Below are 15,940 nucleotides of genomic sequence, written 5' to 3' on the forward strand. Positions count from 1 at the left end.
TTGCCAAGTAGCATCAGACGTTTCCAAGTTGTCTCTCTCTTCTCTCTTTGAACAGCATTCCATTTTGCTGCTAAAGCAAGCTGCTTGGTTGCCCAAATTCCATGGCATGGTGAAATTGTGGCTTTCCAAGCTCACAATAAGATGCCTGACAACCAGTATAAAGCTTTGTATCTGAGCCTGTTGGCCCCTGGGGCCCAAACAGCTGGAAAATTACCTGAAATCTTATGTCTTTTTCAGAAGGAACCAGAGGTATTCAAGGCAGGATTTTGACGTTTGCGCTTTTTATTATTTCCTCTCTTATAATCATGCTACAGATCTATATCTGATGCACTAGATTTGACCCAGCAGGGGTGCATGGTTAGCAAGCATGCAAATAATTAACAAGTCAGGGTTAAAAAAAAAGGAATTAAATATAAAGCTGGTATATAAAATGGATCCTGGGATCCAAAGTAGGATAAGAGGGAATGCTCAACTAATCTGTTCAGAATAGCAAGCTGTCTCTTGCTCTCCTCAAATTTAACTCTGAAATAGTCATTGAATTTATTTCAGAAATTATCTTCTCTCATACACAGCTCTCCAACCCTCAGGGATAACTCAATTTTATGAGCTTGAAAAAATGAACTCCCCATCAGCCTCTCACATACTCTAAAACACACCCTTGCTTTCTCTTCCTTGGGATCAGTGGGGTAAATAGTGGCACAATTGTGGGACAAGGAGAGGAAGGAGATTTGTCCTATTTTCTTCTCATGTGATGTTTTAGCAATAGCACAATTTCAGAAGCCTGCAGACATTCGCCATGACAAAGAGGCTGATCAATAAGGAGCAACCCTTTCTCTCCCTATGTGCTTCCGCTATGAATTGTCATGTATGAGAAACAAGGAGGGCTTTGGGAGACAGTGAAGGGCTGGTGTGGAAGGGAAATTGGGAATTCTTCTCTAGCTCAGATTTTGATCCTAGCTGGGGAAGGATTGAAGCAAGAATTAAAAGCTCACCTCACATTTCAGGCTGGCTTTTACAAACTCTGGGTTTTTAATGAAGCCTGGCTCAGGAGAACTTTGCAAGCAACTCTGTAGATTTCACCTGACTGTGATAAATTATAATAGCTGATTCTCTTTTCCTAGTATTTTGCATGTGATCAAGATAAATAGCAAACTTTTAAAATAACCAGTTGTAGGAAGGGGCCTTCACGTGTTTCGCTTTGGTGTTCTGCCTCTTATCTCAAGAACTCAAGCAACATGCTCAGCTTTTACGGTATGTTGTACACTAGGCAGAGAAATGGTTCAAGGCCACCAGTGAACTTGAAGGTTCAGAGGGAATTTGAGCCCAGATCTATGCTCAACATTCTCTTCACTCTACCAGGAAATACCAACTTCATTGAGAGGTGTGGGGAGAGATGATCCCAGCCCAGTTATTCACAGACCAGAGCCTCTGCCCTCCCACTGATCACCCAGATGTAGCAGTTTAGCTAGGGAAAATTCATTCCACTAAGAAAGGTGCCTGCCAGGTTAGAAACATTGCTTTCTAAAGATGACGTCTTACCATTCCATTTCTAGAGGGAGATAATAATTTTCTCACAAATCTATAAAGGAAATAACACATTTTTATCATTAATTTGTTTTTTCAAGGTCTTGTTACCATTTCCCCGTAAAATAACATCTCTTGCTCCACCCATGATGAATCCTATTGACCAATCTGGGGAAACGGTGGAAAGTCAGCAACATAGTATGTAGTTACTTGTAAGAAAGGGGACAATAGTCCTTTGGAAAGTGGGTCAGAAGCAAATTAACGAATACTTGATTCATTCATTCAACAAACCTAGCGTAAATCTAAAAGCAACCATAGAAGTTTTCATTTTTACAAAATGAAATGCATTTTTCCAGTTACAAAAGTCATCTGTGTGCTTAAAGCAAATCTTCTGAGGCATTGCTGGCTTTAAAAATGAAAATCACAAGTTGGAGTTAAAGACTTGGCACTGAGCAGGAAGAATGATCTAACACATGCTTCCTTGAACAGAAAAAGGAATTTCATAAAAGAACTGGGCAGATTTTGGTTTCTCTGATATTCAGCACTCGGCACTGCCTGAATCCATCCATGACGTCATTTGACTGTTGGCTTTCTTGTCAACAAGACCATAAAAATCCCTAATAATTATGACTGACCTCCTCCAAACTTTGATATTTTGATTCTCTATTCAAATCCATTGAAAGTAGCTAATATAATGACACCAGTTTTATGTTGCTCAGATGAACACGCTTCCTTATTTACCATCCTTGAAACTCCTCATTGGGTTGGTCCCCGTTCCCAGCATCAAGGTGCCTCCCCTATACCCATGATGCAATAGACATCAGTATTTGAGGAACAGAGGGATCCATTGTGTCTCGTATGAGATATTTTATTGCCTAAAGCAAAGGACAAGATGGGGCTCACCACCCCATTCCATATACAGAAGCTTTTTTCAGTTGAATCTTACTTCAGTATTTGTAATGGGATGGCATCCTCCACTATACCCTAGGCCAGGCCTGTCCAAAGTCCGCCTCGGGGGCCCTAATCTGGGCCGCTGGTTGGTTTAATCCAGCCCCCATGGCAGTTTATTTCCTGGGGTAAAATCCTAAAGAAACCTCAGCAACTTCAATCCTTGAAAAAGCTCAACAACTTCAACCCTAAGAAAAGGTCAACACGTTTGGTCGGCCCTTACGGCCCTTCACTTCATCAAATGTGTCCCTCTTTGAAAAGATACCACTGCCCTAGGCCATGGGTTAGTTTAAGGGGGCAATGGCATGTTGTGCAGCATACACAGCTCTGCCCTCTAACAAATGGGAATGGCCAGAGGGCTGCCCCTGCTGCCCATCATCACCTGCGGAGGTCAGATGTACATGGAAATATTCATGCTTACAGTTGCTTTCATAGGTACCTGAACCCCTCCTTCATCTAAAAATTATCCACATGTATGCTGCTTGAAACAATGCAGCGTATGTTTGTTTGTTTGTTTGTTTTGCTTTTGACCATACAAAATTTCAGGAAAGAAAGAAAAGTGGATCTTGTTTATGCTGGAACTGATGACCCTTTAAGAATACTGAATCAGTAGGACTCTTGAGTTTGTCAGCATGTCCCAAAGCCTGACTGAGCAAGAATTCTGATAATGAGAGCCACCATTACACTTTTCCAGTAGTATCCAGGAAGAAAGTTTATATGGAGGAATTTGAACCTTGCAGAGAAGAAAAACAAAAAAGACCAGCAAAAGGCAATGTTGTGGTCATGTAGGCTTGCATTTATCGCTGCTTTTTCTCAGCCATTTCTCATTTATTTTGTTTAAATAGTCTTCTTGAGGCAGTGTTGGTGGTCACTTTTTGAATCTGAAAGTAAGGTGGAGTAATAGGTGGAGGAGGGACCTCAGTACAAGTTACTTGGGGTTATTTACATGTGTGCATGTCATGAAGTCTGGCAGAAATATATAAATTATAATGGCAATTTTCTGTGAGGGGTAGCTGCTGAGCGACAAGATTTAAAGACTGTGTGTCAGGTGAAAATAGTTAAAAGGTACGAGAGGGGGACTGAGTTACTTAAGGTTAGAATCCTTAACCATCATTTGTTGTGCTGAGTTTGTCATCTATGCCTTATTTAGTGTCATGGATCAGTGCTGCCCTTGCAGCCACTTGGAGCTTGAAACAATCTCTCATGTTCACCTACTGTGGACGTTATCAAAGGGTTAGAGAACACATAATGTATCACCTTATTAGGAGGCGGCCTTAGAGACTCTTTTGAGTGCCTTCCTTGAGGAATCCAATAAATCTGTTACTGAACAGGTGGCAATGTCTCCGAATGCTGTGGTATTTCTTAGACCTGCTGTGATGGTTAGCTCCTGGTTTTGTCGCCCTAAATAATAATGGGTTCCACTGAGGCTGTGATTTTTGTACTGGTTCATATTTTGTACTTTGTTTAATGGTCAGTCAGCCGTAATAAACATTTGATTGATTGATAGTGTCATGTTGGCAAAAGTTACTTAAAAGAAGCACTTGGCAAGCTCAGCCCTGGTTCTGGCATGACTAACCCTGTTCACTTTTTTCACAGGACCTTAAATACCAAGACAGCCTTGACTTGCTTTACTTTCTGGCATATTCTATTATGTAATCAGCCAAAACCTTTGCACATGATCTCCTCTATTTGTCCTGATATTATTAATGGCTTTGCAATATTTGACCAGGGGTAGCAAGAGTCATTCAGACATATCATACAGTCAACCAAGACCACACAGTCTCTTAATTAAAACCTTTTGCTCAACATGTTGAAGCATATAAGGCAACTTACATAGCAACTCCAATCCAGAGCCTGGTTAACATGGATTTCACGCGCTGTGAAATATATAATGTACAGTAGATTGTGTCCTGCCTCTGGGCCTTTTTCACACCTTATAATTTTTAATATAAATTTTATATTACATGCTGAGATGTAATATCATGAACTGTGAATGTTTGAAAACATATGTTTTGTTTGGAGACACCCATTAGAGAGATTATCCAAGGTTCTTTGAGTAGTCACATGGTAGGAAATCTGATTTTATTGCCATCTTGTGTGTGAAATGGCCTGCCTGGCTACCAGGCTTTACAACACATCTGTGTCTGCTGGTACTTCACTGTCTTAAAAGAGTTGGATAGTGGCTCCTCTGTGAAGAAATATAAAGGAACAGGAATGAAGTGTTTGTGGTATGATTTAGAATTTTCTGCATTTAGTTTAAGTAAACTAACAAAGGTCCCATCTGCACTATACTTCTAAATCAGTATCATCACCTTAAACAATCATTACTTCCTCCAAGGAATCCTGAGAACTGTAGTTTGTTAAGGGTGCTGAGGAGACCCCTATTCCCTTCACAGAGACACAATCCCCAGGGCTCTCTGGGAATTGGAATTTGTTGTTAAGCCACTCTTGGAATTGTAACTGAAGCAGAACCAGCATGGTTTCTTGCAAGGTCAAGTCCTGTCACACTAACCTATTAGAGTTCTTTGAAAGTGTCAACAAGCATATTGATAGAGGTGGTCCTGTAGACTTTCAATGCTACTTTGACAATTGCATTTGCCATTTTACCGTCCATTCACCCAGTATGGAGAGATCTTTTTGCAGCTCCTTGCAATGTCATTATGCTTTAACCATCCTGAACAATTTGGTATCATCAGCAAACTTGGCTATATCACTGCTCAGGCTTAAGACAGTTTTTGAACAAGTTATAAAACGCAGGTCCCAATTGCAATCATTGGGTGACTCCACTTTTTTCAGTCAGGAGAATTATCCACTTATTCCCACTCTGTGCTTCCTGTTACTTAACCAGTCCCTGAACCACAAAAGGATCTCACCTCTTTTTCAATGACTGCTAAGCTTCCTCAGAAGTCTTTGGTGAGGTACTTTCCCTGTAAGCAAGTGTAAAGTGATGCACATTGGGCCCAAAGCCCTAATTTCACATATACACTTATGGAGTCTGAACTGACAGTGTCTTGCCAGGAACAAGAACCTTTAGCTGTGCTGGGTAGCTCAGTTCAGACATTGACTGAGTGTGCGCCAGCCGTGAAAAAAGTGAATCCTATGCTGGGGGTCATTAGGAAAGAAATTGAAAATAAAACTGTCAATATCATAATGCCTTTATACAAATATATGGTGCAACTGCACTTGGAATACTGTGTTCATTTCTGGCTACCTCATATCTCCTCAGAAAGGATATTGTAGAGTTGGAAAAGGTTCGGAAAAATGGCAACCAAAATGATCAAGGGGATGGACCAGTTCCCCTATGTGGGAAGGTTACAACCCTTGGAGCTTTCTCGTTTAGAATAAAGGCAAGTATGGAGGGACATGACAGAAGTGCATGTTTAGGAGAAAGTGGATAGATGTTTTCCTCCCTTTCGTGTTAATACAAAAGTTGTGCTCATTCAATGATGCAGGAGATTCAGGACAGACAAAAGGAAACACTTCTTCATGCATCAAGCAATTGTTTTATGAAACTCACTGCCACAAGATTTGGTGATGGACAATATCCTGATGGCTGTAAAATGGGATTGGACAGATAACATAAAAAATAAGGCTGTTAGTGGTTACTGATCACAATGGCTATAATGTAGCCTTGAGGTTCATAGACCGTTTGCACCAAAATATCAGCTGCTGGCAGCCTTGCTTATGGCCTTCCCAGAGGCATTTGGTTGGCCACTGCAGGAATCAGGATGCTGAACCAGCCATACTGCTGGTCTGATTCACAACAGCTTTTGTTACATCCTAATTACGTATGTCCCAGAAAGCTTCCCCTTGCTTTTCTGGCTTTCAGCAGGCCCACAAGCATCTCATACTCAGCAGGGTCCCACCCCCCCACCCCCACCCTCAGCTGCAAGCTATTTTGTAGAAGCTAGCTCACTTCACCCTAATTGAGGAAGCATCAATGTTCCCCTCACCCCTTAGCTCTTTCGTCACATCTCTGCTGGACTGGCTTCAAGCATTATTTTGAGGGCATTTTCCCACATGTGCATCATGCCAATGAGGTTTACTGTTATTCATTATCCTGACATTTATTCTTTTCACATAAAGACTTCCTTGGATTGTTTGGGTTTTTGGGTTTTTTTGTTAGTTTTTTATTGTTTTATTGTTTGTTTGCTTGTTTGCTTGTATGTTTGTTTATGAGAGCCAGTGTGGTGTAATGGTTAAGAGCGGTGGACTCGTATTCTGGTGAACCGGGTTTGTGTCTCCGCTCCTCCACATGCAGCTGCTGGGTGACCTTGGGCCAGTCACACTTCTCTGAAGCCTCTCAGCCCCACTCACCTCACAGAGTGTTTGTTGTGGGGGAGGAAAGGAAAGGAGAATGTTAGCCGCTTTGAGACTCCTTCGGGTAGTGATAAAGCGGGATATCCAATCCAAACTCTTCTTCTTCTCTTCTATGTGATTGGGCAACTGTGTTCACTGCTCCAGCCCCTGGAGGTTAATGGAAAGCTAATTATTGCATCTATTTTATTTTCAATTTTGCATGGTCAAAATTATTATCTCAAAAGCCCTTTAAATCGAGTTATAACATCTCACTTCTGCATCCCTTAAATTGCTGAATTATGATTCAACAGGCTTCATAGAAGAGCCTGATTCCTCCCCCCTCCCCTTTACATATTTCAAGTTTTATGTTTCTTTCCATTAAAGCTTCCAACCTTTCTCAGACGTATTTAGTTTGGCAAAAGGAGTAATGTTGAGTCATGGAAAAGATTTGAGAATGAGCTACTGAAAATGTATCTAATTTCTCTTTGTGTAATTTAGGAGCAGGCAATGGATAAGTGGGTAGAATCACAAAGTAACAAGTGGTTGTTGGGGGTTTTTTCGGTCTTTCTTCAACCCTACTTAAATTTGATGGCCCAAATGTAGCCTTTCAAAAATCTCTAGGCTAGTGCTTCATTTTCTCTAAATTAGATAGCGTGTGTATGTTCTTTAAACACCAAGAGATTAAATTCTCTTGTTTTTGATAGGGGTGATGTTGCCACTGCTTAAGCTGAATCTCAAACTCCGCAGTTCAGTGTTAGATCAGTGCCATGCTTGGAGCAGGTCCCACTGTGTTCAGAGAGGCTTTCTTCTGAGTATACATGCATAGCATGGGGCTGCACAGTGTCAGTCCTAAGCACACTTTGGGAATCAGCGGGATTCCCTTTTGAGTTAACATAGTAAAGTGGTTTCTGTCTCTTGCAATCAAAATGACAGAACCTCTTGCAGAATTCCTCAGACCAGTCCAATGTATTTGGGGGTGTCTAGAAATGGAGCTCAACATTTTTGTGGATTCAGGGCTGTAAGCCCAACAATTTTTGGCAGTTCTAGGGTGCAATCACTGTCTATTCACCTCATTTAAAGAAAAAATGAGGAGAAAGAAGCCTCAGGCTTGCCTGTTGTCTGTTGCTTGTCTGCCAATTAGCCCTAAAGCATCTTCCTATAACACTCACTGGGTTCTCTCACTGCAAGAAGTGAAGTTACAGGGAATCAGGCAGAGGGTCTTCTCGGCAGTGTCACCTCCCTGTGGAACACCCTCCCATCAGATGTCAAGGAGGTAAAGAACTACACAAGTTTTAGAAACATCAGAAGGCAGACCTATATCATGAAGTTTTTAAAGTTTGAAAGCAGCTCAGAGTGGCTGGGGAAACCCAGCCAGATGGGCAGAGTATAAATAATAAAATTATTATTACTAATATTATTATTAATTACTACTACTTCTACTACTACTCCTCAGGGTTCAGCTGTAAATATTTTTTCTTAGTTCAGTTTTCATCAGTGGATTGATATTTACTTATTTATGCCTATTTCGGAGCTGCCTTTCAGGGAGCTTTTTTAAAAAAAATAGAAATTTAAAACATCAGAAACATGTTTTGTCATGATTGATGTCTTTGTCTAATGCAGAGGTGCAAAACCCCATAACAGCCCCATATGTTGTTTGGCCCCATGTTTGTGGACCCCTGCTCCCCAATAGTTTCTACCAGCATGGCCAATGATTAGGGAGAATGGGAACATCTGGCAACATCTGGAGGCTGCATGGTCCCCTTCCCTGGTCTAATGTCGTATTGAAAATATTTTATATTCATTTATGCGGCAATCCTATAGACCAAAAGTCATTTTACTGTCATATTATATGGCTCTTCCCCCAACCCCAATGATCTTCAGGACAACAACCTATCTACAACACAAAATGGCCACAGCACCTTCACACAACTACAGTTTCTTAAGATTCCTTTGGGAAACCTAAACTTGTTAAAACCTGGTTTAGGATAGTAATGTAGATGTGATCCAAGTAACAATAATAGGCCCTACATAAAGAGTCCTGTCCTGGTCAAAGGCTTCCAACAGGCCACTGTGAGAATAGGATTCAGGGCTCTTCTTGAATGAAAGCAAGTGAGTTCATCACTATGTGGAAGACAGACAGCTGACTGAAGTAAACAAAAAGCTGGTTGAGGATAAGGTTTCATTGAAGCTTAAGCCAATTCAAGAGTGCAAAGTTCTCAGACTGCTGCCTTTCCGTTTTACTTTTTCCTTTGAGGTAATATACAACTGCTCCAAGGATAACCCCACTGCCTGACCTCCTCTGAACTGGAAACTGGAAATGCTAATTGCTGTGGTTGCAATTTCCAAACCAGTGGTGTGGGCCAGAAACTGTACTAATTTAGTCCCATCTTCCCATTTTGTAATAGTTATGTTCTTCAAAAATGACAGAAAGGGAGAAAATGAGAGAGATTTATGTCAGCAATGAGTAAATAAGTACGCAGTCCCTTTACTTTACATGCCTTTGCAATTCATATCTCACTGGGACCATTTTGGACCTAGTTTGTTCTCTTGTCACTATAGTATTTTATCACTAAAGTCCTCATTGGTACCCTAGACTTTCAGTTAGATTAATGAAATCTCATGCCACATGTATTGATATATATTATCAGTGTTCCCTGGCTGGGTCTTATATACCTTGATGAAGTGCTGTGATTGGCCACTGAGTTAATTGTAATCCTATGCTGCACTGTGGTGTAGGGTCAGAGAAGAAGTAAATAGAGGGAGAGGCTGGAGAAACCCTTTGTGAGGAAAGGTTACAAAAGACAGCGGGGGGTGGATAAGCAGGGCATGATGGAGATACCCAGTGTGGAGAAACTGGATAGATAATTTTTCTCTGTCTCTCATAATGCTAGACTGTGGAGAACAGACAAAAGACATTCTCACAGTGCATAGTTAAACTAAGGAATTTGCTGCCACAATCTGCAATGGTGGGCCACCAATTTAGATGGCTTAAAAGGGGGGTTAGAAAAAATCACAAAGGATAAAGCTATCAGTAGATACTAGTCATGATATCTATATGTTATATCCAGCACCATGTTGGCAGCTATGGAACAGGAAGCTGAACTAGGTAGGTCTTTGGTCTGATCCAGCAGGCCTCTTAAGTTATCTCTTGAGAAACTCCATTTTCCACAAGAGACTTTTAACTTACACCACCTTTTGTTACAGGTATAATGTTATACCACCATCAGGGATAGAACCAACTACTAAGCAAACATGAACACCTGTGTTGAGAACAACACCCATTCCACCCCTTCAAATGCACTTAGCTCTGCTAAATTTTTATCCTTTTACTGCAGGACACCCACTGTCATAGTTTGCACAACTGTTAGCCATCACTGCAAAGGGCTCACAACACTGGTGCATTTCCCCCATAGGGAAACTGCTGGTGCAAGGAAGTTTAGGAGCAATTCTATCATAGATGGATATCCTGTGCCAGGTCCTGCTAATTTTGTGGTTTCTGTACATAACTGTACAAAATAAATGCTCTTTTAGTCTTTAGCTATGCATTGTGGCATTATTTTACTGTTGTATTATTATTTAGTACTCTATATTAAATTTGTATGCTGCTCTATACCCATAGATCTCAGGGTGGTCCAGAACATATAATATGTTGCAGTAATCTAACTTAGAGGTTACCAGAGCATAGACATCAGTAGTTAGGCTTTCCCTGTCCAGATAAGGGCACAGCTGGGCCACCAGCTGAAGTTGATGGAAGGCACTCCACACCACTGAGGTTACCTGAGCGTCAAGTGACAGCAAAGTATCAATGAGTTCCCCCAAGCTACGTACCCACTCCTTCAGAGGGAGTGTAACCCCATCAAGAACAGGCAACCTCCCAGCCATCTGATCTAGGGAACCACCCACTATCAGTGCCTCAGTCTTATCTGGATAGATCTTCAGTTTGTTGGCTCTCATCCAGTCCATTATTGAAGTAAGATGACAGTCCAAAACATCCACTGCCTCCCATGCAGGTGTACAGGAGAAAGAAGTAGAGCTGTGTGTCATCAGCATATCGCTGACAACATACTCCAAACCTCTGGCTAACCCCACTCAGCAGTGTCATGTAGATGTTAAACAGCATGGGGGATAAAATCAAACCCTGTGAACCCCACATTGAAGGCTCCATGGGGCTGAAAACACTCCCCAAGCAACAGCCCTGGGGAAAGTCCACCCAAGTAGGGCTGGAACCACCGCAAAGCGGTGCCACCCACTCAGATTGCAGCTCCAGAAGGATACTATGGTTCATGGTACCAAAAGCTGCTAAGAGGTCGAGGAGAATTAACAGGGAAACATTTTCCCTCCTCACAGAGGTGACCAAAGCAGTTTCTGTGCTAAAACCAGGCCTAACCCCGATTGTAAATAACTGGTTCAAATAATATTTTGGTGAAAATTATAGTGCCATCTTCTACTGTGTGGTGTGTGTCTTTTCTTTGATTTCCGAAAGCTCTGATTATTGCTTTCACGAAAGTGGCTGTACATTTCTCCTGTTACTAAAGTCCTGATGAACAAACAAGGGCGACACCGGGAAGTTTTATGTGTTTGATTCAAATGCATGTCTTCCCAAAGATCATCGATGATTCAAAACAGATGAATCTTAAAGATGTCAAAACAGATTTAAATTTTAAAATAAATCCAATTTGATGGCACTATTAGCAATCAAGTAATAGACAACAGATTTTTATTTCAAATCGTTCTTTTTTTAGATTATGACACAAACAGAGGCCACCCAGTTTAAATTAAAACAGGGGGTGTAATTCCCAAAAATGCAACTACAGTGGTACATCGGGTTCCATACGCTTCAGGTTATAGACTCCGCTAACCCAGAAATAGAACCTTGGGTTAAGAACTTTGCTTCAGGATGAGAACAGAAATTGTGCTCCAGTGGCGTGGTGGCAGCAGGAGGCCCCATTAGCTAAAGTGGTGCTTCAGGTTAAGAACAGTTTTAGGTTAAGAATGGACCTGCGGAACGAATTAAGTACTTAACCCGAGGTACTACTGTATAGTTGCTCAGGACAGATGTCTCAAAGATGTTAGAGAGGCAGGGTTATTGGACAACAGGAGATTAGCAAATTAGAATATATATATATATATATATATATATATATATATATATATATATCATACTATTCCATACTGTTAGTCTTGTAGAGGTAAATAAACATTTGACAAAAAGGTTTAACTTATCTTGAGCTTCATATTATGCAGGCCACAGTCAAACTTTGAAACTGTATGACTCATTCTATACAGGTAGCGATGGGGGAGAAATTCAATTCAGTTTGCATTTAAAGGCAAAACTACTTAATTCACACTTTCTGTAACAATATGAGAACCAAAACACAGCCATCATTTGAACTTTGCACTGCTCTGACTTTTGTGATGCAGTTCTCCAACCAAAGTTCTCCAACCAAAAAATAAAATAAAATTTTATTAGGGAAATTGCTTGTGTGTGTGTGTGTGTGTGAACACTGCATACAAAAAGGTATTTATTAGCAAAAATTCACAGTAATATATTGACAAATTTTCATGATTTGATTTTTTCCCCATCCCACAAATTGCTGCAGAAAAATTTGGAGAACCAGATCTTAGATTAGAAAAATGGGAAACTGAGAGGATCAAAGTTGATTCTCAATCCATCCCCATATACAAGCATAAATTAAAAGTCAGAAACTTCCTAATGGAGAGGAACATAGAGTGGACAGCTTAAAGGTCTGACAATGTTAATGATGGGGGCAAGAAAAGATCTACACAAAGTCAGTACAGTATCTAAACAGCTACAAAATAGGGATCTGTGCAAGGCACACATGCCATAGTTAAGAGAAAAGAAAATGGGCTGAAAAGGAGGCTAACCCATTTGACTGTTCTATACAAAACTTCCAAGGAAACTGAAAGCTTATGAGTGTCACCCTACTGAGCCAATATGATGCCACTGGCCTCGTCCAATAAAAGCTTTCATTGGATGGAACATTAGTTGAAGTGTATATTCTCCAAACATTAGTACAGTCGTATTCAGAAGTCAAACAGAATCCGTTCCGGAAGTCCGTTCAACTTCCAAAACATTTGACTTCCAAAGCGTGACTTCTGCAGCCAATCGGAAGCTGCAGAAGCCCCGTTGGACGTTCGGCTTCCTAAAGAACGTTTGAAAACCGGAACAGTCACTTCCTGTTTTGATCGTTCTGGAGCCGGAACGTTCAACTCCCAAGGCATTCGGGAGCCGAGGTACAACTGTACCTCAAATGAGCTAGCATAGCTTAGGGCTGCTTTGTGATTTGTCTAGAACTGGCTGTTCTCTCAGCTGGTCAGATTTTTGAAGACAATTGTAGATTATTAGATTATTGTCAAGTTAGTTCACATTTCTGTTTTTCTGCCACCAGAAATTGACGTTCCCCCAGATCTTTTAACACTTTTTGAGACCCAGAATCCAAATATGTATTGCACCCTTTTGATTACTTCACTGCATGCACCCTTAGCTTTTCAAAATTTGACTGCTCCTCAGTATTATCCAGGCTAGGTGTTTAAAGCAGATAGGTTTATTGCTAGCTACTGAATCATCAGCAATTGTCCTACTTGAACTTCAAGATACACCAGTCACTTAAAAGAGAGAGAGAGAGAGAGAGTAAGGGCTGACCTAAAGATTTGACTTCCTGACACACAGAACATCCTAATACACTTAAAATTAATCTTCTGACAAGAATATGAGAGGCATTCAATGAAAACTAATAATTCATGACATGAGTTAAAAATAATGATGGCTGAAACTGAAGGGACAGTCTGCATTTGCATTTTAAAAATTAACAAAGGTTACTCAGGGTTCCAAGTGCTGGCTTTTCCTAGAAATTTAGATATTCCTCTTTTTTTAAAAAAAGCCCACAAATTGGGATTCAAAGTATACGAACAACAGGAAACTGTAAGAACAATCAAAACCCATTCAACTACACTTAATGCAAGTCTTCTGGCATAATGCATGTTTTATAAGGTGATTCATATCTTCTTCACTGAACATTAAAAATACCAGGTAAGGAGCTCTGCCACTGTGCTAAATTGTCTTTTGTCCTCATGACTTGGAGAAGCAAGAGTAGGTATAATTTGATTGGCTGATGCCAGCAACAGGTGCTATTTTAGTTCCAGAGAGCAAAGTTAAATGCAGACATACCGTTTTGCAAGCACTTAGCCCTCTGATAAGTGATTTGCAGGCTTGTATGCATGGAGAACATAATAATAAGAATACTTTTATTTATACCCCACGCTCCCCGGCCAGAGCTGGGCTCAGGGTGGCTAAAATCACAATAAAAACATAATGGGGGGGGGACAATTTAAAATACGGCTTAAAATACAATTTAAAATGCAGCCTCATTTTCCCATAGTTCAAAACCATAAGGGGAGGGAAACATAAGGGTCAGACTGAGTCCGAAACAAAGGCCAGGAGGAACAGCTCTGTCTTGCAGGCCTTGCGAAAATATGTCAAGTCCCGCGTGGCCCTAGTCTCTTGTGACAGAGTCCTGCGGGGCCCTAGAGTCTTGTAACAGAGTGTTCTACCAAGTTGGGGCCAGTACTGAAAAGGCCCTGGCCCTAGTTGAGACCAATCTAACCACCTTGCGACTCGGGACCTCCAAAGTGTTGTCATTTGTGGACCTTAAGGTCCTCCGCGGGGCATACCAGGAGAGGCGGTCCCGTAGGTATGTGAGTCCTAGGCCGCATAAGAGGAAGTCCAGCATATTTGAGTTGTGTGCATATCCACAGTTTCCTATGGGGAATGAAAATGCATACTGAATTTCTAGAAGTAAGAAATTTCTTGGACTCACACTTAAAGACGCTGCCAAAGAAGGGTGTGCCATGTGCTGCTACCTGCCCTTTTGACTTTGGGCATGTCCAGAGTGCACCCCTGGAATTGTCTCAGTAATGTAACTTGCTTAAGAGCATATACTAAGAGCATAAGAACATAGAAACATAAGACAAGCCCAACTGAATCAGACCAAAGGCTTACCTAGTGCAATATCCTGTTCCTCACAGAGGCCAACCAGATGCCTCTAGGAAGACTGTGAAATTGCCCCCTGACTCTCCCACTGTTTTTCCTCAGCGACTGATATTCAGGGGTTTTCTATTTAACTCTGCAAAAAAGAAAAGAAAACAGTTTGTGGGAAAGCAAGTTATGCACCTTTTGTTTTAAATGATATTCCGACTCAAGAATCATTTTTAGAATTTGTCCCAAGTGTAAAATGTAGCCTTTCAATTTGTCCTGAGGGATTAAAAAGATGTAAAATTATATTCCTTACTGGATCAATGGTCTAAGCATAGACCCTTAAGCCAGTGTGTCAGTGGTTTGAAAACTGAAACACAATTCCTGTACACAAGAGGCAATTAGGAAAGAAAAATGTGTGGGTAGAGAGTTGGAGTCACATAATACTAAATCATGAAAATAACTATTAACATTCCCACTGAAATTACATTTTTGATCACGGCTTTCCTGCATCATATGTGTACAATGTCAACAGATGAAACAGTGTCAAATGACAGCTTTGCCAGAAAAAAATTATCCATTGGTGTGCTGTCCAGCCCAGCACTATGTGTAAAGAATATCTTATATGAAACTTATTATACCAGCTCACCTTAGAATTCTGTAATAGAATCTACTGAGGGAGCAGATTATTGCCCAGCTTCCATGTAGACAGTGAGAAATCTACTCTGTGACCCCAGTTCACTGAAATTTCTGGAAAACAACAATGCAGGTTTGGAAGGGCCATGCTTGAGCATGAAAAGAAATATATTGAATGCTTTTAAAGATATAAAATTCCTAGAACTGTTGGAAAGACTCTTGCATGTGAACTCTCCCATCCAAGTTGCTCAATAGTATGACTCCAGTCGAGAAGGCTGACATCAGACTCTTGTGTAACCCATGAGCACAGCAATGCCAGTTTTGCAAACACATTCCGTAATTTTAAAATCTCACCAACATGTTATATATAGTTCAAGGTAGTTTTCCGAAGTATGAACTCACTTGTGTGCAGAGTTACTTCCTCTTTATTCAAAGGAAAGAGGCAATATAAAGAACATAGTCAGGGGCAATAGAGCTTCCACAAAAAGGGTTGCATCTGTTTGCAGAAGAGCTGGCAATCCAGTGGAGGCTGATGCTCCT

The 15,940-nt window shown here is 40.9% G+C and overlaps 1 protein-coding gene across 1 annotated transcript in view; it reads left to right on the plus strand.

Moving 5' to 3' along the window:
• Nucleotides 1–15,940, plus strand: part of IGF1 (insulin like growth factor 1) — a 63,660-nt gene that overhangs the window by 17,445 nt on the left and 30,275 nt on the right. The gene's annotated exons all lie outside the window — the stretch shown is intronic.

The sequence above is a fragment of the Podarcis raffonei genome, chromosome 10 (genome assembly GCF_027172205.1).
Source record: "Podarcis raffonei isolate rPodRaf1 chromosome 10, rPodRaf1.pri, whole genome shotgun sequence".
Classification (NCBI taxonomy): Eukaryota; Metazoa; Chordata; class Lepidosauria; order Squamata; family Lacertidae; genus Podarcis; species Podarcis raffonei.